The sequence below is a fragment of the Leptopilina heterotoma genome, unplaced genomic scaffold, assembly GCF_015476425.1.
Source record: "Leptopilina heterotoma isolate Lh14 unplaced genomic scaffold, ASM1547642v1 Lhet_42, whole genome shotgun sequence".
In the NCBI taxonomy this organism is placed as follows: domain Eukaryota; kingdom Metazoa; phylum Arthropoda; class Insecta; order Hymenoptera; family Figitidae; genus Leptopilina; species Leptopilina heterotoma.
Window position 1 is genome coordinate 2,258,273 of NW_025111078.1, and position 21,499 is coordinate 2,279,771.

General features: G+C 32.2%; 2 protein-coding genes across 3 annotated transcripts in view; one reads left to right on the forward strand and one right to left on the reverse strand.

The window, feature by feature from the left end:
- The window catches only part of LOC122506500 (zinc finger protein 181-like), a 155,485-nt gene that overhangs the window by 35,348 nt on the left and 98,638 nt on the right, over window positions 1–21,499 (reverse strand). The gene's annotated exons all lie outside the window — the stretch shown is intronic.
- Window positions 450–21,499, forward strand: part of LOC122506494 (protein bric-a-brac 2-like) — a 296,899-nt gene continuing 275,849 nt past the window's right edge. Inside the window, exon 1 of the mRNA XM_043618712.1 lies at window positions 450–524. The gene's annotated coding sequence lies outside the window, so the exon portion shown is untranslated. The remainder of the gene's footprint in view (window positions 525–21,499) is intronic.

Consider the following 21,499-nt stretch of genomic DNA (forward strand, 5'->3'; position numbering starts at 1 on the left):
AAAATTTATTGGTATTTCTGCACTCAAAGGCGTTAGATATATTTTTTTTCTTGTACGGGTACATTAAACTTATAGAAAATGTGCGATAAATAGAGAAAGCGGCAAATTATAACTTATTTCTGATTTTGAGAAGTAGAAAAAATAAGGTTTTTTAAATTATAAATATATACTTTGAATTTTATGACTAAATAGAATTTATGAAAATTAAAAAAAATTTTTTTTTACAATTATTTATATAAAAAAATAAATTATTTATTGGTTGTATAAATAATAATCTTTAAAAAATAATTTTTCAATAGAAGTAAATTAACAATTATTGAATATATCATTGAATAGATTGAATAATTCAATTTAATCATCAATCAATCAATTATTGAATATATCAAACTTCCATTTGACAGTTTTTTATTATGTAAAATTTTTTAATCTTATGTTTCAGAGTGATGGACAAATGAGAGGATGCAGAATATTATTTACTTTTGTTCTTGGACGATATGTGAGAGAATTGTTGAATGCAGTTGCTGGTAAATATTTAATTTCAAGTAAGCAAATTATTTTTTATTGTTGCAAATATCAATTGGATATTTTTCTATACTTCTTGACTTGTCACTCTTTTGGCTGTTTTTAAAGCCGTATTTTGAAGAATTAAAAAAATAAGACCGCGTAGTGCTGCAGTTATTTGCGCGCGGTTTTTTCGTTCTTAACCTTAATCGTGTTTTCATTTAATTTTTTTTAATTGTATCTCGTATTACGTTGATCTTTCAATTTTTCATCCCTTACGAACAATTTAAATTTATTTCTAAGTTTTTGCCAAAAACTCAAAATTTTCTTAAATTCGCTTAACCCTTTCATCAGATTTTCAGAATTCAAAATGGCGGATCCAATATGGCCATATTGGATCCTCCATTTTAAATTTTTAAAAACTAATGCCAGTTTCATTATCAGCGACTCCAATAACCCCCGAGTAACAAGTTTCAAGTGAATTCGTTAAATTTTTATAAATTCGTCCGCCATTTTGAATTTTTGAAAACTAATACCAGATTCGTAATCAGCGACCCCAAAAACCCCCGAGTAACAAGTTTTAAGTAAATCCGTTTAATTCTTAAAAATTCGTCCGCCATATTGGATCTGCCATTTTGAATTTTAAAAATTTTGCAAATCTGACTGCAGATTCGTATTCAGCGACCCCAGAAACTCTAATTACAATAGCGTTTATAATGTTTTGTCTATTATTCTAATTGCGTGACTGAAAGGGTTAAAACTTCTTGCTCCTGGGTTTTCGGGATCGCTAATTACGAATCTAAAGTCAGATTTTCAAAATTTAAATTGGTGGACATTTTTTTAAAAAAATGTTCATAGTCGCTTGAAACTTGATACTCGAGGTTTTTCAGGATTGCCATTTTGAATTTCGAAAATCTGACTTCAGATTCGTGATCAGCGACCCTGAAAACCCCCGAGTAATGAATTTTTTACAAATTTGAGCAATTTTGAAAAAAAATGTCCACCATATTGGATCCGCCATTTTGTTATTTGTAATTTTTGAAAATCTGACTTTAGATTCGTAACCACGACCCCAAAAAACTCCCGACTAACAAGTTTTGATAAAATTCACTGGCTGGGTTTCCGGGGGCACGAAAGGGTTAAAAAGCAAAGACCATATCCATGAAAGTAGAAATTTGTTTTTATTACGATTTTTGAAAACAAAAATTACGAATATATTTTATTATCGAAACAGAACTCTGAATTTTACTTCTGATCGAGTATCAAAATGAAAGAGTAATTCACATAAGCTTTTGGTTCTCTAAATAAAGTTAGAGATTTATTTGAGGAACAAATTTTCAAAAGCTGATAAATCCATTTTTAAAAAAATTGAGATAGACATAAATTTAATATTTTAAAGACCTTACAAATCGACTTGTCTCTGTTGAATGTTAGAAAAAAAATTTATTAACAACGAATTTTCAATTTAAAAACTTTTTGACATAACCAAGATGACTTATAATTTTTATGTTTTTTATTAGAAAAAATTACCAAAACCTTTAAATCACTTAATTATGATAATGTTTAATTAAAAACAGAACGTTTTAAATATAAAAACATTGTTTTAAAAACGTTCCGGTACAAAAGGTCCAAACTAAACGATCCAAACCAAAAGATCCAAAAAATTAAAAATCCAAAAGGACAAAAAGTCCAAACAAAAAAAATATATTTTTTATTGACATATCTTTATGTTATTTGACCTCAGGAGTTCAAAAATGATATTTTTAAAAAATGTCATTCCAAATGTATGTGTGTGTAAACATCACATTTTTATAAATATCTCGAAAAATCATGAATAGCTTTTGGGTTGAATTTTTTTAAAATTGTAGATCTCACCTGCGGACATGAAATGAGAGTACTTTTAGACAGATTAATAAAGTCTAACTAAATTTTTTTTGGATTTTTAATTTTCCAAAAAAACTTTTTTTGCCCATAACTTTAAAAAAATGTTAGGACCCCTATAAATGTTTTTTCATAATTTTGTAGAGTTTTTTTAGATGCATCTTTTGAGCCCGAATTGAACATTTTTCGTCTATATTAACCGGAGGTGTTAAACTTTTAAAAATCTAAAACTTTGGAAACACCATTTACATTTTTAAAGAATTATACATATTTTGGACAATTTGCAATTTTGTATTTTTTGTACTCTTGGATTTTTTGTACTTTGGATAAATAAATTTTTGGACCTTATGGATTGGATTTTTTGTCTTGGACCTTTTGGATTGGATCTTTTGTACCCCAATCTTTTAAAAATGAATTAATACAAATTTTTTAATTTAAAATTAACTATAGTGGTTATGTGAGAAAAATCATTTGTTTCATTTTCTCGAAATAAGAAAATATGGATTTATCAAGTTTTGAAAACTTGCTCCTCATTTGAATTTTAGTTGTGTTTCCTTTGGGTGGAAACGAAAGTCAACATGATTTTATTTTGATTGTGATTGCAAAAAAAAGGCGTGGGTAAAATCGAAAGTCAGTTAATTAGATATTTGAGTTAGTTCTTTAAATAATCAGGGAGTTTATTTGAATCATTTAGGAACTGCTTTTCCAGTGAGGATGTCCGGAAAAATGTACCTAAAAATTTCAAAGTTTTCTAGACTGCATCTTTTTAGCTGAAATGAAAACTAACATTTAATGTTTTCTATATTTACTCGGAGTTTGAATGCGTTAATACGCCAACACGCGTGCCAAGAAGACTGACGATGGCGTGCGTGTCAGACTGACGATGCGAAAGAGTTTGTGCATTCGGAGAGAGAGAGAGAGAGAGAGAGAGAGAGAGAGAGAGAGAGAGAGAGAGAGAGAGAGAGAGAGAGAGAGAGAGAGAGTGGATGGATGGGAGAGATCTAGTGCTACGGGGTGGTGAATCGTGCATTCGAAGGTGGTTTTTTTTTACTTTATTTTTTTGGTGTGGAAGCTAGAAAAAGAGCACGCAAGCGTTGAAGAGTAGTAAAGATGAGGAGTAGGAGGGTGGCGGGTTAAAGGGAGCGGAAGAGATAAAAGAGAATGACTGTGCGATCAAGGGAGACAAACATATAAACTGAACAAGGAAGAAAGCGAGTTCTGGTGAATTTGGGGTGTGGGTTTGGGACTTGGGTAGTATGCTAGTCTGGCCGAGGGGCGGAAGGTCGTATAAGCCATAGTGGGACGAGGGGCTCGGAGGACGAAGAAGTTGAAGGGGTCGAAAGAGGAGGAGGACTTTCTGGATAGAACTGCCAGTTGGTGGGTGGTGAATGGGTGGATAGCTGGGGTCGGCTAGACTTCCGAAACAGTAAAACCGCGCGTCAGTGTGTGTGTGTGTGTGTGTGTGTGAGTCTTCGTAGAGTGTTTATTTCCCCTTGCCTCTCGACAGCCCCCGGGTACCTGCGGCAACCCTATAAACCCTGGTCGTCCGCTGGCGCTGGCTCGTTCACTCGAGCGATGTATCCAGACGCGAAGCGAAGGTCGTAATTTTCGCGCGTGTCTGCGTGCATCGCGTTTGCTGATGTTCTTGCAAGGTCCTCAGATGGGTGTGAGTGGGACCACCCGCTCGTGTCTGTGTGAGTCATTCTTGAAGCGTCTGCGTATTTTGCGAATCTGTGGGGGTGGTGGGTGAAGCTGCACGTGAATGTGGATCGATGTGTGTGTCGAGTGGAATTGTGTGGGTGGCTGAAACTACAAGTGCACGTGTGTCAGGGAATTTAGAACGAGGATGTTAGGCAGGTACGTATCGGCGAGATACCGCGCCGATGACAGAGTCTGATCAATCGAAAGGCATACGCCGTGGCATCGCGTGTACGAAATCCCACTCCTATCATGGAGATTCCTCTTTTTATTAGTTCACTGAATATTTCCAATTTTCATCAAGCAGTATCATTCGCTTTTACCAACATTACTTATTTCTAGTTAGGAGAATTTCTACCAATTATTGTGCCGAAATTATTTTTAATTCCACGTTTATTCAGGTTTTCAATTTAGCTGTTCTCCCGAATCTATTAGTTCATCTATCCTTTATTTTATTCATCTCGTGTTTGTCACTTTTTCACTTTATATATTCTTCTGTACTTTTTGACACTCTTGACATATGAACACAGAAAATGAACCAATAGCAAGCGTCATCATCATATTTTCAACTGATGACAAGCGTTATCATGATATTTCAACCAATCGCGACCGTCATCATGGAATTTCAACCAATCACGTTTTTTAGAAAAAAATTAGTATTCGTTAAGGTAATTATTCTTTTTTTTTTTGTTATTTAATATGGTGTGAAAATGTGACAATGAATTCGTAATGTTTTGACACTATAGAAACGAGAGATCCGTTAGGATTTTAGATGACTATTTGAAATAAGAATAGATTGCTGCGCTAGGACGATATTTCGCATATCAATGGCTTATGGCAGGCAACGGTTGCTTCATTTGAAATTCAAAACCTTAAATACAAGGCCATATATATGCGCGTGTAAGATATAACACGCGGTGGTATACTCACCATTTTAATAAAGCTTCGACGGGCGTGGAAAGGAGTGACGTTGCAGAAAACTTTGTGGATGCAATCAAGGGTCTCGTGCGCTAACCTGACCATAAAAAATTACGTTGCGAGAGAAACGACAGCCAAACCCCGTCGTCCCGTGCCTCTCCTTTACTTCACTTTAAACTTTTAAATATCGGTATTTATCAACGCCACGCGATATCGCTTTCGCTATTTAATACACTGTACCTATTTTTATTATCAACTTTGTTTGTGATAATCGCTATAGTAATAAGTACCTTGGTGTCTTTGTTTTGAATAGAACCCTGTTTGTTATCTTGTTCTCCTAATTTGATAATAATCTAACATGCTGGATAAAAATTATTGTTTTTTTATTGTAATTTTTTTGGGAGTGTTTGGTTTGCTGGTTGTCACAGGATAAAAAGAGATGATTAGGGCAAACTCTTTGGTAGTTAAGTTTCTGGATAGATCTTAACAGAAATAATATTGCCTCCTTCTTTAGAAATTTTTCAAGAATTTACTGTTTTATATAACTATAATCCAAAACAGCTACAACATGATGATTAATTCCTTAATTGCTGTTTCTAAATTCCACTTAGAATTTGTTGTACCTACGAATCTATCCCACACTTTGTATTCCCCTTTTTTACCCCCATATTTTTAAATGCTACGTTGACAAATACTACAAAATTCAGATGTTGCCAAATGTAGATTATTGGAAGAATTCATTACCTGTAATACCCCTTTTTAACAAGTCTAGATTGGACATCGAAAGCAATATATAGGTTCCAGAACACAACACTAAAAATTGTATCACACTAACTCAATACATTTACAATAATCGTTAATCTTTATTTGTTAATCGGTATAGTCTTCTAACTTCTTAGTTGGTCTCTAGGATCGTTCCTGTACCGATCATCCTGGGCTTTTCTTCTCCAACGAAAATGTCAGACTCTTAAATTAGTGGATGAAGATCCCTTAGTTCTTGCTTTTGCCGATCTTCCTAAGCTATTTTTTCTTTGGTTCAATCAGTCCTCAAATACTGGTTGGAAGTCTCCGTACATTTCAGTGTCGACGTGGTTGGTATTTACTTTATCCTTGTACTTTTTGTGGCATTAGGTTCAGCTTGGGCTTCTCTCGCAGTCAGTAAATTTATGATCGGGTCCATCTTAGTCTGCCCGGCGCCTTACAAAATCTTCCTGTCACCATAATCTAGGTGCCGACGACACCTATTGTCTATCAGGCAAATATTAATTACTCCTTTCTTACTTAGGCACTTACCTAACAAAACAAGGATTATCTATCGACATGCGACCCAATTTCTTGAATAATTATTGCATTCGGTGTGAAATATCATTTTGTGAAAATATTTCCGCATACTCTCTCTCACCCTCAGTGTGTATAGATTTTGCCCCAAATTCGCAACTAGAGTTGTGTGACGTGCGTGTAACCAGGTCGAGAAGAGCGGTGTAAATTACGACCTTCCAATCGATTTGGCAGGGATCAGGTCGCGAGGTCGTAAACGTCATCTCCCATTCACTAGGTTACGTTCAACATTACAACATTGAGAGAGTGACCTATTCCGATGCAATAATCCAATTTAACGGCCATTCTAGGGACTAATGGATAGCACCCTTCGAAGATGCGGCATTATAATAGGATAGGTCGAGGTAGTATTCGAAGCAAACCATCTCCTTATTCTTTGATATGGGAAAAGTTTTTAATCCCCTTTTCATTATGCTCGTAGACTTAAGTTTTCCATCCGAACAAGGTATGATGCACAACCCTTCTATTGCTCGTCGCGTCATACTATTTTCATCATCATGAGAGTGAGAGAGTGAGTGTCTTTCTTCGTTCCTGTGTGAGTTTACGACTCGTATATCCTTCCGCGTGTGAGTTTCACGATGTATTCGCGCCTGTGAGTACGCTGACATTAACGATAGGGCAGTAAATTCTTGCATGTGAGGGTGGTGGCAATGGGGAAACATGTCGGTGTTGGAGTGCGTCTAGACGGGGGAGAGACTGCGTCACAACCCTGGCCCCATATCGTGACTCCGTTTAACGACAGACTATCGAGGGATGGGAATTTACTTCCCATCCTACCTCGTTCCGTTGTTAACAGCAATAGCAAGTGATGATGCCACTGTTGTTCTCTCCCTTACTGAATAAAAATACCAGGAGGAGTTTTTTTTATATCGAAAAGGAAATCAACATAAATTGCAAATACGTGTTTGGTGTGAAAAAGTCTATTAAAAATAGAGTATATCTTATGGACTAATGGTAGTAGGCATTTAAGTTTCCCTAGAATCATAAGGGAATATTGTCTATTTCTCTTAAGTAGAAATGACAGGACGATTGTGATTGTATAAATAAACCATTGGGTTTTTCTTGGTATAAATATACAAACAAGACGGTGAGTGTGGTAGTGGGACAAACTCGGCGGGTGGTGGGTAGCCTATGTGACTGTGTAAGGTGGCGTGGGGCAGGTCCGGGCGGTCGATATCGCCGTCTGTGCCTCCTCCACGGCTTTCCACTTCTCTTCTTGTTACGCCACCTAGGTCCGGGTCCTGATTTAAGCTCATCTAAGACGTAGTTTACCACTTTTTTCGACATCATCATTTAGAAACATTTAAGTTTAGTAATAATACAAATTACCGTTAATCTTAAGGTTTGGATATTCATTTCCAAAAGAGGGTATCCAAATGGTCTTCTCTTAGCCATGGCCCTGATCGGGCGTCCCTATTAGGGAATGAAACTCCTTGCCAGATGTTTCCCTGATCAGGAAATGTTCCAGAGATTAATTATTATTAATATTTATTTACTTATTTCTTCTATGCAAAGCATTTAATGCGTGTTGCATAATCAAGTTTGAAATTGTCCCTTTAATCGACTGTCTCGCTTTGGATATGAACACCGCGCGCTCACACACGCATATATACTTACATATACATGTGTGAGATTTGAGTTCAGCGTCTGCATTCTACGTTGTGCTCTGCTTTCTACTTTGTCGAGCGTGAGGCTTGCACCTACGCCTCACATGAATACACCCAGACAAGTCTGTAATACACGTATAAAATTATGTTCACAGGGGTTGATTGTGACGATGGAGTACATTACGCAATTATCTTATATACGAACGCGAGTGCCTACAAGTACTTATGCTTTCCTTATGTTACTCGCGGTTTATGATCAAATCCTTGTGCATCAAACCAATGCCACGCATTCATTTCGTCAGTGCGAAAAATTCTTTTTAAATTGATGCCAGCATTATGAAATTATTACCGTACGACTGCCAATTATGCTGAGAACGCATTAGGTTGAATTTCTATTTTTTTTTTGCTTTGAACGTACGTGACATACGTGAGTGAAGAAAATTTTTCTTTTTATTAAAAAATTTAGAGAGAGGGACAGAAGTTTTGGAGAATAAACTAATAAACTTTTCACACTAGAAAATTATTATTTTCTATTGTGAAAAAGTTTAGTTGTTTTTTTTATTTTTAGCTGAAAAGTTTATTAGTTGGTTATTTATTTTTAGCTGAGAACAAGTTTTTCGAAGTGCATTACTTTATTGTTAATATTAAATATGTAGATTGACGTACGTGTCGTGTCTAACCCACGATTGTAAGGGAATCGCCTCTATATTATTAATGATTTGCGGTTTGACATCGCAAAGAAAACTGATATGTACATTGTAGTTCAGATTTAGGAATTCAGACTAGAAATGTTGTTTAAATATTAATCCGAAGCAATTCGATTCATTCATATGTTATATTTTATGTAGGATTTCATAGGGGACTTGACAACTCTCCCTGCTGTTGAGGTTGTCCTTAGAACTGTAATCTTTAATTAAATAATTGTTAATTCTTTGAGAATTCCCACATCGGACCTCTAATGAAATACCATCTGAAATCCACATTTTTTATGTGATCATCAAACTTAAATTCCAACTTGAAGTCCTACTTCAAATCCTTTGTCGAATTCCTAGGCGCTTTTATATGGGATTACTTGTAAATTTCTATATGTTGACCTGTGATTTTGTATAGGATTTTGTATAAGAACCCATAGGAAAGTGGAAATTTTTAACTAGGGATTGTTTAATGTAAACTTGCTACAAGATTGCATTTTTTTGGCTGATTAGCTGATTGACCGAACCTCACAGTAGGATATTTGGACCGAAATTCTAAAGTAAAAAATTAATTTGGCAACTTTTCAACAGTTGGCGCAAAATCCCGTTGCTTATAAACTGATTGAACTGAAAAGGGGTAGAAAAATCAGAGACTGGTTTATATATTTTTTTTTTTTAGAAAAATTTACTGAATTGATTAAAAACAAGGATTGTAGTTTTCAGTTTTTAGAGAAAAGAAGAATCTGAAAAATTTGGGTTCAGCTTGAATTTTAACGCTCTTTCTTAATTTACACGTTTGGCTTTAAATAATAAATAGTTTTGCGAAAGAGATTGAGGAAGGCAACTTTCTTTAATATTACGAATTTCCAAGTTACGTTTTTCTTTAGGTAATTGTCTTGGCTCTCTTTCGTCCTCGTCGGATATAATCAAAGAGCGGTCGATATTTTCCAGAATGTCGAGGTGTAGTAGCATCCTTCTCATTTCGCTTGATGTTTTCCTTTTCTTTTAACTTCTTTGGCGCTCTTTTCCGCCTCAGAATTGAGAGAGTGAGTTAGAGAGAGAGAGAGAAAGAAGGAGGAGGGGTGTTGATGGGAGGAAGCGGAATGCGGAGCGGTTTAGTTGTCTACCTGGTCTCTCGCACCTGTGCGAACTGGCGAAGCGGAACAATCGAAGACGAGACGATAATGAGAACAACTGAGTTCAGCGACTTCCTAGTTTTTAGTTTACCAAACGGAATCCTCGTAATTTCATCGATTTAACGGAAGCGACAAACGGCTAGTTTAAGATTAGTCTTCATTAACTCATCGGGGGTTAAGAATTTAACCTTAAGATTTGGACTTTGAAAAGATTTGATTGATGCAAAATTTATTTTTTTATTTCGATACGTATATGGGCATCAAACGAGGACTTTAATATACTTTAAGTATATTAAGTCGGTGCGTAAAATATCTCAATTTCGGAATATTTAGTCGTTTCCGCAAATGATCGTAATTGTGGTCGTTAATATCGTATGGTATGTTTAACTGTCTTGCTATGCAAAACGAAGAAATCTGGTTTGAACGTTCGTTATGGAAAACTGAAGCGAAACCAAGAGACCTGAGCGATCTAAAATTGATGTTAGGTTGTTCAACTGATTGTTAGGTTTTGCCTCCGTTTTCCATTACTTTGATTAACTCATTTTCATGTTGGCGATCATCAATTTTAAAACAAAGATGAGTGTATAAAATAATAATTCGGTGGTATGAAGAATATGAAAGTTGAAAGAATTTTAGCTTGAGCCAAAATTGCAGGACCATAAATTTTCGTCAATATTGGTGCTTGAAGATAAGAATTTTTCTGGGGTGTGATGTTTCCTCTTTTTCTTTTTGATATCGTCAGAAATGCCATAGCAAAGTCAGCTTTCGGCGGATAGAAAGCTTGCATTTGTGTGCGTAATTGCGTGGGAGCGTATGTGAAGGTAACGTGCACGTAGAAGGTACGTGTGATTTTGAGAACAAGTGTATTCGATGTGTCTCTCTCGGTGTGTGTGTGTGTGTGTGTATGAGTGTGTTAGTGTGTGCTTTAAAACGTAGATGTGCAATGCTTTTGGTGTGTATATGTGTGAGGCGCAAAACCCCATTTCCCGTCCCGTGAGGTTAGACCCTAGGCACTTCTATGACCCAGCACTACCAGTGAGCTGAGTCGAGCCGAGTTATACTCCCCCTTCTTCAAACCTCCCCCCTCGACGTCCCTAACCATTGCCTCGAGGCTGTAGAACCACTACTACCACCATCAGCCGTGCACCACCGAGCAGCTTTGAGCTTCCAGCTTTTTGCGGGGGTTCAACCACCTCGCATAGAACGCGACGCACGCAGACCTTAGACTCACGCAATCCCCCCGAAAACGACGAAACGAACCTCCCCCTCCCTCTCTTTGGAGTGTGAGAGGCGTAAACGGAATACCGATTTTGCAAAGGTCGAATACAACCACACCGATTTCTCAACTTCAATGCAACTGAAATGATAAAAAATACACGCGGCGGGGAATTTATTCAGTTTGGCAAAAGAGGAAAATAGTCTAGATATATTCAGGATCTGCTTTTTTCCATTGAAAATTAAATAATTCAGATAACTAAAAACACAATTGGGAAGGAAATTGTGCTGGGGTTTTTTCCTGATGGGTTGAGGACAAAAAGGAGTTGGTTTTTTGTTTGTTTTTTGAATGGGGAAAATAGAAGGTGGGTTGTTTTTTTTTATGTCCGGGAGGGAAACGAGAGTTTTTTTTCCAGGGTGGCAAATATATGACCGAGGTCCGAAATTAGTATGGGAATGGAGGGGATATTGTACAAAAGATCTCTTGGACTCGATGTTGTCCAAAAAGAATGTCTTTAAAGACTCATGTTCTGAAGGTGACGATTCTATGCTTTTCCTAAATCGAATTTCCACGGGCTTCTGCCCCTAGTATACTTATTTAAATAAACCGAAATATAAGTCGGCAAATCCTTTTGGTCAGTTTCGTTCATAATCATCTAAAGTTCTCCCAAACCTTAAGGTTCTATACATGAGATTGAACCCAAGGAATCTAAGATTTGGAAAAACGTGTTTAGGGTTCTCATTAGCTGATACAATTCTCATTGTAAAGATATGATGATTAGAAGAAGCTAGAGCGATAATCAGAAAGAGATAATAACTAGGGTTGATCAAAAGTCATCCAAGATTGAACGTAGGGGACCTAAGATTTGGAAAAACATGTTTAGGGTCCTCATTAGCTGATACAATTCTCATTGTAAAAATATGATGATTAGAAGAAGCTAGAGCGATAATCAGAAAGAGATACTATGATGATCAAAAGTCGTCCAAGATTTGGTGCTTTAAAGCACCAAATCTTGGACGACTTTTGATCCCCGTACAATCGGTTGGTAAAATAATACTCTTTTAGTAAAATTAGAGGCGTATTGGCTATCGGAAAAAAATGTTGTTTGAATAGAAAAAAAGAATGTTTAGAAGAAGAATTGCATACATGTGTTGCATTAAACGAGAGTAGGTTGAGAGGCAGAATGAGGGTGAGAGTAAGCAGGGGGAAACCAGACCAGGAGTGGGTTTCGTGTGGTAGTTTGAAGGGTGGAAACAGGATGTGTGCCCCTATACACGTGCGTCGCATCCCGTTGCCTCTCTAGAGTGAGAGTAAACAGAATTTGCATGGAAACAGTGTGTCAGTGGGTCGCGCGCCGCGGGTATTTAGCGGCCCCCCCCCCCTTGCGAATTCTGGACTGACGCGCTGGGACACCAAGGGAACAACTCTCATTTTTAAATAGCACTTCTATTCTTCACTTTCATTTCGTAACGCTTGAGTATATACTTGCTGATGCAATTACTATTCTGTTTTTTTATTTTTTCGTTATTAAAATACCTGAATCAACCCTTCTAACTTAGTCTATAGATTCATCTGTAGATTCACTAATTCTAACTTAGTTTATAGATGACTCCTAACGGATTGACTATCCTAACGGGTTTTAATTTGTGTCTTATTGATTTTTGAAGGATCTGTCGCAAACTTGTTTTTTTGATGACTCCAATGGAGTTCTTGATCTGGAATTAGGCTTCCCTAACTCCGTCTTTTTTGGTGGTTTCAAATAATTTGGCAAAGGTTCCGAAACATCAGTTTATTGCTCCACAAAAACGAATGTTAGTTTTTGTTAGATCCTAGGATTCTTAAATGCTTCTAAATTTGAACTAGAGTTAGAAATACTCTTCAAGGGGGAAGGGGGAGGGGGTGTCAAGCGTTGGACCACGATAAGAGGAAAAAATGGCGACAATGCATGTAACAGCATGACACGTGGGGGGTTGAAATTTCAAAAAAATTGGACCACGTGGTTTATGGAAGACCCCTAATAGTTACATCTTTATAATTCATCAACTTTATGGAAGAAGGGATTCCGGATTTTTAGTTCTGGAAATTGAATTTTTTTTTGGGAAAGTTGCGAATTTTACCATGAGAAATAAAGGCCGTAGAAGTGGAAACTAAAAATAAGGGAATGTATTCTTAAGCTTAAAATAGAATATTTTTTCTCTGAATATGAAAACATGTTTGAATTTTTAATCTAACGTGACAGAGGGGTTCGCACTATTTTAGCAAAGTGCAAAGTTGTAAGTAGTTAAAAGGGAAGGGAGTAGGTTTACGAACTTCCTTAACGAGACTACCTTACTTTCTGTCGACTTGATCTGATCAATAGCTCTTATAGCTTCGTGCACTTTCATCGTCTGGTCTCTCTGTACACATTGTCAAATGTTTAGAAAACTTTGGTATTTCAGGGTGTCTATGGATATAGACTTTCTACTTGAATATCAATTATTATGGGGATAATAATGAGGCACATAAGAGTACTTGTAATAATTTGCCAAGTTTTCTAGCAAATCAAAATTATTTATTTCGAATTTAAATTTTATTATTCCAAGAAGTGAATGACATTATTACTACCTATATCGTTTTTGGTTGTTGCTTAACATAGTAATTTTCACATAGTATTTATTAAAAAGTGAAGTTAAGTTTTAAATAATAGCTTATTTCTTGAATGACAACTTCTAAACGTTATATATATATGCTTACTTGTGAGTTTAAAAGTTAGCACCTATTTTCATAAAGTTGACAATTTTCTGTTTTTAAGAAGAGAACTTTAGAATATAGTTGAAAGTTTCATTGATACAAGTCTCTTATTTTTCTATTCATAACAGAAAAGAAACAATCATGATTATATGATGATATTCCTCCTTTAAGGAGAAATTTTTCTTTCATTCACTTTCTTGTTCTTTTCATCCCATTAAGAATTTCTCAGCTTTAAAGAAAACTTTTCACTTACTTTCTATTTCAGTATTATTTTCTTTAACTTAATACAACAGAGATTTTTTTTAAAGTTAATATTGTATCAGTTTTTCTTTTTAATTGTGGTGAAGAAGTAGCCTCTGGTATTTTATTCAGAAGGTGAATGGAATATTAAATAATCTAACAGTATTTTTTTAATATTTCATACGAATATTGAAAATAATTCATTGCTTCAAGAATAGAAAAATGTTGGACTTTTGGAATGTTCCTCTAGAGTAATGTAGAAATATTCCATTATAATTTTCATTCATTTCTATACGGAAATATGACAAACAAATTTTTTCTATTCCTATTTTCGCCTAGAATATAATTGTTTATAATAATTTGTAATCTTATTACAATTGATTGCAAAAATTCAATTACGTTCAAAATTTTTTAAAAATTCTCGTCAAAATTTCAATTATCTTTAGAAATATTAAAATACTTCTACAAAATGCAATTATTTTCAAAAATTAAAAAAATATTCTTCTCATGATTTGAATTATCTTTATAAACAACCAAATTCTCCGCTAAAATTTAATTATTTAAAAAAATGTTAATAAAATTTTACGCAAATATTTAATTATTTTCATAAATAATAAAAATTTATCAAGATTTTTAATTATTTGCAATTTTTTTTATAAATTTCTTCTCAATAATCTAATTATTTTGATAAATAATAAAACTGTTCTTAGGAATTTAATTATATTCATAAATAATAAAATTCATCTCAGGTTTTTAATTATTTTTGAGAAAATTCTTTATTAGAATTCAATTTTAAGAAATATTCAATTATTCAATAAATTATTTATTTGCATTTTATTTGTATTTAAATAATTGAATTCCAGAAGAATGTTCAAATAAAAATTTATTTAAAGATAAATTTAAGTTAAAATTTTAAATAATAATTGAATATTAAAAGCAATTTATTGTGAATTTTAAGAAATAATTGAATTTTGAAATTAATTTTTTTGAAAAAGTTTAATTACGGATTTTTTTTAAAATTATTTAAAGTTTTTATTTTCTAATATATATTTAATTGAAGAATTTACGAATAATTGAAATTTTGTAAAATTGAATTGTAAATAAATAAATTAAAAAATTCTTAAAGAACCTTCTCAAAAATTATTAAAAATAATTGATTTATATAAGATGTTTAGTTAAAAACACGAAAAATAAAATTCAATTTTGTAAAAGTTAGAAATTATTGCAAAAATTAAATTATTTTCAAGAGTAATAATATTCTTCGCAAAAAGTAAATATTGTTCAAAAGTAAAAAAATTCTTTTTAGGAATTCAATTATTTTCATAAAAAATAAAACTCATCGCAGAATTTCAATTATTTTATTTATTTTTAATACAATTTGAATCGAATTTCTCGAAAAATGTAATTATTCTTAAAATTTTTATTAAAATTCGTTGATAGAATTGAATTATTTGAAAATTTGTTGATAACGATTCTTTATGGGAATTGAATTTTAAGAAACATTCAATTATTTAATAAATTATTTATTTGCATTTTATTTGTATTTTAATATATAAAGATAATTGAAATTGAATTTATTAATTTTAGAAAATAATTGAATTCTTGTAATGAATATTATTATTTATACGAAAATAATTGAAATTTATGCAATGAATATTATTAAAATTTTTTAATTTTATTACTTTTGAAAATAATTGAATTCCTGTGAAATTTTTATTGTTTTTGGAAAATAATTGACTGTTCGTGTAGAATATTATTAAAAATTTTGTTTACTAATTGAATTCTTTTGGAAAATTTTATGAAAATAGTAGTTATTTATAATAATGAATATTAATATTTATGAAAATAATTGAATTTTGCAATTAACTTTATTTAAATTCCTAAAAATAATTTAATTTTGCAATGAATTTTATTTAAATTCCTAAATATAATTGAATTTTGTCGAAGAATTTTATTAAATTTAAAAATAATTGAATTCTTGTGATGAATATTGTTATTTATGAAAATAATTGAATTTTGCAATGAATTTTATTTAAATTCCTGATAATAATTGAATTTTGTCGAAGAACTTTGCTATTTGTAAAAATAATTGAAATGTTGTTGAGAATTTTTTTTTTAATTTTTGAAAATAATTGAATTTCTGTAAAGAATATTATCAATTTTGAAATTCATTGAATTTTTGTGATTATTTGTGAAAATAATTGAATTTTATAGAAATTCCTGCATATTATTAAATTTTGCCGAAGAATTTTGCTATTTTTAAAGATAAATTGAAATCTAGTAGAATTTTCTAATAAAAATTGATTCAAAAATGAATTTCATTTAAAATTTTAGATAATAATTGAATATTAAAAGCAATATAGGGTGAATATTTAAAAATAATTGAATGTTGAAATTATTTTTTTTGAAATAGTTTAATTGAATTCTTTTAAAATACATTTTTGAAGTTTTTATTTTCTAATATTTATTTAATTGCGAAGAATTTGCGAATAATTGAAATTCGTAAAATTGAATATTGTAATGAAATGTATTTGAAAATTGGTAGAGAACTTTTTCGAAAATTAAATGTTTTGAAGAAGAATTCTTGTTTAAAATTCTTGAAAATAATAATTTAATTGAAATGATGAAAATAATTTTGATGAAGTTACAGTAACAATATTCTTATGATATAAAATAATAATTTTATCTCTCGGTCATCTTTAATTTTTAATTTTTGGTCCGTAAAGTCCGCATTTACTATTTTTAAATACTTTCACTGGTTCGAGCCCTGATAGTTGGGAATATTTTTTATTGTCCTTAGGAAAAAAAATGCGAAGTCGAATAAGTGATAAGAAAATTGTCAGCTATATAAAGTATTCGCTGTTTATCATAAAGAGGTTGAAATTTGAAGAATTCGGTAGACCGTTTTCTGAGAGAGAAAAAAATGAGACGAACCAGTCGAGGACTTATGTATATTTGAGTAGAGGGTGTTGGGGGTTGTATTCGACAATTGCGTGAGGTGGGGAGGGGGGGGGGTTGCGTTGCGAAACGCATTCGCAAAGGATGCCTGGGGCAATGTGGTAGTGGCGGCGACAACGTCAGGATAGAAAGAGAGTGAGAGAGAGTAGTAGGAGGACAGAGGGAGGGTCGTGGGGGTGGTGGCGGCGGCGGCAGCAGTGGCGGACACATCAATAATTACCCACGGCATGGCAGGCAGGCAGGCAGGCAGGGATGGCAAGACGCAGAGAGCGTTAGGGGTGGTTGGGAAGTGGATGAGGTGATGTCGGCCGGGTGGAGGAAGAGGAAAGAGGAGTCTCGGGTCAACCGGGGTCAAGTCGCGCCACCAGACGCAACCCACCCCTTCAGACGAATCTCCTTCCCCCTCTTCAGGCCCGTTTTCCACCCCTGCCAGATTCTCTCTCTCAATGTTGTCGTGGTGGGGGAGAGAGAGAGTCTACTACTTCCATCAACCTTCTCGCTTCCCCCACCCCCTTCCAAGTGTTCCACACGCACGCACACCGAATATGCGTCTGGCTACTCGACTTTTAGGTGGATTTCAGTGGATTTCCACAGAGTTCGTTCACATCGACTGCTAAACCGGCAGAGATCTTAAATCGAATTTTTTCCCATTCTTTCCCCAAGACCATCTCACTACTGTCGAAGATAGAAATCTTTCAGGAAGACAACAGAGATCAGGAACGGAAAAGTTTTGCGACTTTGTTTTTTCTTCGTTTTGAGTTTTATTATTTAGGTGATAAAATTGTTGATGTGTTTGGAAACTTTCAGTCTTAGTCTTATTCTTATGATAGAAGAATTGCTATATTTTTAACTATTAATAAATTGTAAGTGGTTTTAGCTGTTAAACAAACTGAAATTTTGAGTTATTCTACTTAATTGAACTGGCAATAATTTTATTAATTTACCTAACAATAATATATTGAGCAGGGATCGAACAAGGTCCGTAAATTCCGTAAAAGTCCGTAACTTTTCTTAAAGTCCGTAAAAGTCCATTTTTTTGAAAAAAGGTCCGTAAAGTAAATTTGATTCAAAAAGAATGAAAAGTTCGTAAATTTTATGATATAATTTGGATAATTTTAAAGAAATTACAAATTGCAGAAATTCAATTATTTTCAAATGTAATCAAATTATTCTCAGAAAGTCAATAATGTTAAAAAATTTTAATAAAATTCTCATCAAAATTTCAATTATCTTTAGGAATAATTCAATTCTTCTCCGAAATTCAATTATTTTCCAAAAATTTTCCTCAATTCAATTATTTTCAATATTTACTTATTTTCATAAAATTTTCCAAAAGAATTGAATATTATTTTTAAAAAAAAATAAATAAAATTCTACGCGAACCTTTAATTATTTTCATAAAATAATAAAAATTTCACAGGAATTTCATTATTTACAAATTTTTTTTATAAATTTCTTCGCAATCATTCAATTATTTTCAGAAATAATAAAATTTTTACAAGGATTCAATTATTTTCGTAAAATTCTTTTTAGAAATTCAATTAATTTCAAAAGTAATAAAATTCTTCTTGAAAATTCAATTATGTTCAAAAATTGTTAACAATTCTCATAAAAATTTCAAGTATCTTTGAAAATATTAAAATTCTTCTGAGAAATTCAATTATTTTCAAAATTTGTAATAAAATTCTTGAAAAAATTCAATTACTTTTGAGAAACAGAAAAATTTTTCAAAGGTATTCAATTATTTATATAAATAGTAAAATTCTTTGCAGATAGATTCAATTATTTTTAATAAAATTTTAATAAAATTGTACATGAATGAATTCAATTTTTTAAAAAAAATTTTAATAACATTTTTCGAAAGAATCCAATTATTTTATAAAATTGTAATAAATCCTTGAAACAATTCAATTATTTCTATAAGTAGTAAAATTCATCGTAATAATTAAATTATTTTTCATAAATAATAAAATTTTTCACAGGAATTCAATTATTTTTAATACAATTAGTAACAAATTCGATTCTATTCATTAAAGTTAACAAAATTTTTTTAAAGAATTTAATTATTTTCTAAAAATTTTAATAAAATTCAATAATTAAAGGTTTAATTACAATTATTAAGAAATACGATTATTGTAAAAAAATACTCTATTATTTTTAAAAAATCCAAAGAAATTCTTTCAAAAAATTTATTTAGAATTATCAACAATTTTAATACAATTATTCTTCCCAAAAATTTAATTATTTTCAAAAATAATAAAAATTTCACAGGAATTCAATTATTATCAAATTTTTTAATAAATTTCTTCGCAATCATTCAATTATTTTCAAAAATAATAAAATTTTTACGAGGATTCAATTAGTTTCGTAAATAATAAAATTCTTTTTAGGAATTCAATTATTTTCGCATAAATAATAAAACTCATTACAGAATTTCAATTATTTTTAATTCAATTTTAATTGAATTCCTCGAAAAAATTGTTAAAATTTTTATTAAAATTCGTCAAAAGAATTCAGTTATTTAAAAATTTATAGATAAAAATTCTTTATGAGAATTGAATTTTAAGAAACATTTAATTATTGAATAAATTGTTATTTTTGTATTTAAATAATTGAGTTCTAGTAAAATTTTCTCATAAACATTGATTTAAAAATGTATTTCAGTTCAAAATTTTAGATTATAATTGAATTTTAAAAGTATTAGAGAGTAAAATTTTAGAAATAATTAAATTTTGAAAAGGTTTCAGATTAAAATCTTTGAAAATTTGAATTTTTCATATTTTTAACTATAACTATTCTGTAGAATTAATTTTTTTGAGAAACTTAAATTGCGGATTTGTTTTGAAATTATTTAAAGTTTTTATTTTTTAATTGTATATTTAATTGAAGAATTTACGAATAATTGAAATTTCGTAAAATTGAATATTTGTTAAGAAATGGATTTGAAAATTGTCAAAGAACTTTTTCGAAAATTATTAAAAATTAATAGAGATAATCGATTTAAAGAAGAATTTTAGTTAAAAATTCTTGTAAATAATAATTTAATTGTAAATGATTTTATCACTCGGTGATCTTTAATATTATTATAAAACATGAAGAAATCGATGACTTCGAGTCGAAGACTCGGAGTTATCGATGTCTTCATGTTTTATAGTTATAAAAAATTGAATTTATAGTTTTAAGTAAAATATTCCTATATTTGACTTGACCTGATTAAATTTTTGTCAGTTGGTCCGTAAATGATCCGTAATTTTTAAATTTTGGTCCGTAATGTCCGTATTTACTATTTTTAAATACTTTCACTGGTTCGAGCCCTGATTGAGGTTTACCGCAAAAATAAAGAGTTGAGGTTAGAGATACATTCGTATGAGTGTAAGGATGAGAGTTATTTTTGGATGTTGATGAAACATTGATTACCATTGGGATTGGATGTCATTACATTTTTTTTTGGTGTCGAGTTTTTCATTTTGGGGAAAGAGTGAGAGAGAGAGAGATATCATCGGAAAGTTTAATAGTGGGAAGTTGCATGGAGTATAAGAATTTTATATTGCAATAAAGTGTACGACGGCCTTTGGGTAATAAAAAAGACTACGTCTGCGAGTTATCGCTTGACGACAGTCGAAATTGCAGGCGATTTTGGCGACTTGTCTTACACACAAGTGCACGGGCCACAACCCTCTCTAACTTGAAACTTGTTCACGCACGAAATTCGTCTGGTCATCCGACTTTTGTCATAGGCAAGGGGTGGAAGGGTGAAATTCCACTCATCCCCCTGGGCCATCGGAGTTCGTTCACACTAAATATAATCGTCAGACAATTTCAAACTCCAGACACTAAAATATATAGATATAATACACGGTTAAATGGAAATTTACTTAGTTTCCACTTGGAAAGTTTCCCCGGAAAGTGCCCCGTAGAGATCCCATCGGAATTCTCATCGGAATGGATAGAATTGTCTAGAAATTTCATATAGAAATTCGATTCAATTTGTAATTTCGATTAAGGGCTATGCAAAAAAATACGTAGGGTTACTTTTTGAAAATTGTAACCCCTCTCTTTTTTTTGAGAGTTAAAACTCTTCACAAAAAAGAAATTCTGGAAAATTCAAACAAAAAAGAAGTTAAAAAAATGTCTGGAATAAAAAAACTCGAGACGTAAAAATTCATTGTCGGAAAATTTCACTCTCCATGATTTTTCGCATTCTAGAGAAAATAATTTCTTCGAAAAAAGAAAAAAACTGAAGCATTTCTTTTTTCTTTACTCATTCACATAAAGGTGGGAAAAATACCAACAGTGTATATAGCAAAAAAGAAAACAAACTAGTTTGCCTGCATGGGTCGTTGCTGTATACGATAATAACATACGGATAAGGGAAAAAGTCTCTGTAGAATCGTGGCTTCCAAAAAACTAAAGAGCTTTGCACCCACGAGTTGCCTGGCATTAGTTTTTTTTTTCCTTTTTTTATTTTAGTTCACGAGAGAGAATTCGTCAAAGCTGCTAGATATTTCATACATGCTTGACAAGAATGCGTGAGTTCTGTCGGCCAAGTCCCATACGCCAGAGTTGAAAAAACCAACAAGATTT